Source organism: Cyprinodon variegatus, unplaced genomic scaffold, assembly GCF_000732505.1.
Source record: "Cyprinodon variegatus isolate N-32 unplaced genomic scaffold, C_variegatus-1.0 Scaffold1625, whole genome shotgun sequence".
NCBI classification, from domain to species: domain Eukaryota; kingdom Metazoa; phylum Chordata; class Actinopteri; order Cyprinodontiformes; family Cyprinodontidae; genus Cyprinodon; species Cyprinodon variegatus.
The window spans coordinates 4,329-5,561 of record NW_015152078.1 but is presented as its reverse complement, the minus strand read 5'-3'; the positions used below and the strand labels follow the sequence as shown (position 1 = coordinate 5,561).

General features: G+C 42.2%; 1 pseudogene; it reads left to right on the top strand.

The window, feature by feature from the left end:
- The first annotated feature begins 310 nt into the window (after positions 1-310).
- On the top strand, positions 311-990 carry LOC107104131 (annotated as a pseudogene).
- The last annotated feature ends 243 nt before the right edge of the window (positions 991-1,233 follow it).

The following is a 1,233-nucleotide window of genomic DNA, read 5'->3' as shown; positions in this document are numbered from 1 at the left end:
CAGTTAATCTGAGATCAGGTTAGAGCTAAATAGAGTCAATAAGAGCCTGGATGGTCTTAATTAGGATTAAGACTCCTAGAACCTTATGGTTAGTTAAAAAGGTCTGGGTAGGTGTTAACCATTGGTAACACTGCATGAAAAGTGAGATTTTCGTCCCCGTAAACTCCCGCAGATCTGCCTGATTTTCGTCAGTTTCCGACAATTTGCAACCCGTGCTTGTCCGCGTTTGTCGTGCCACAAATTGTAGGAAACGGACAGTGACGTATGAGGAGAGCGATCAGCTGTACTAATGGCCCTAATTAGCATTTGAATGCAGCAAACCTACTGTGTGTGGNGCTCACTGTCAGATCCACAGCTGGTCTCAGGAGCTCTGATAGATGTGGCCAAACACCTGGGCAACCTGTCCTTCAGAGTCTGGGAGAAGATGAAGGACAACGTCCACTTCAGTCCTGTCATTCTGGACCCAAACACTGCTTATGGACGGCTGCATCTGTCTGATGATCTGACCAGTGTGAGATATGGAGACACAAAGCAGCAGCTTCCTGATAATCCAGAGAGAAACACTAAGTACCCCATTGTTTTTGGTTCTGAGGGCTTCAGCTCAGGGAAACACAGCTGGGAGGTGGAGGTTGGAGATCATCCTGGATGGAATATTGGTTTGGTTAAAGAGTCTGCTGACAGGAAGGGAGAGACAAAGGCTTCACCAAAATATGGATTCTGGTGTTTGTCACATGGTGATGGAAAATACACTAATGTTGTTGGTCAGACTCTCACAGTGAAGAAGAGTCTCCAGAGGATCAGAGTCCAGCTGGACTATGACAGGGGGGAGGTGTCCTTCTACGACCCTGAAGACATGTCTCACATCTACACTCACAGAGACACTTTCACTGAGAAACTTTTTCCTTATTTCTCTGTTGGAGAATCAGCTGATGCTAAAACATCTGACATCAAAATCAGTTAATCTGAGGTTTCTTTATTATTTTTAGATAAGTTCACTTAAAAAAAAAAAATATATATAGATAAGCCTTTATTTAGCTTCCTCCATGTATTGACTTTGAATTCTGGAACTATAACTGCTGCCCCTGTTTGACCAGATGAATTCTGGGACACATCTGTATCAATTTTAACACAGTTATAAAAATGTTCTATATATTCTTGCACTGTTACTGAATTGCAAATAAACATTTTATCTTCATGTTTTCTTTCTAGTATAGTTTAGTCTCCAACAGCATC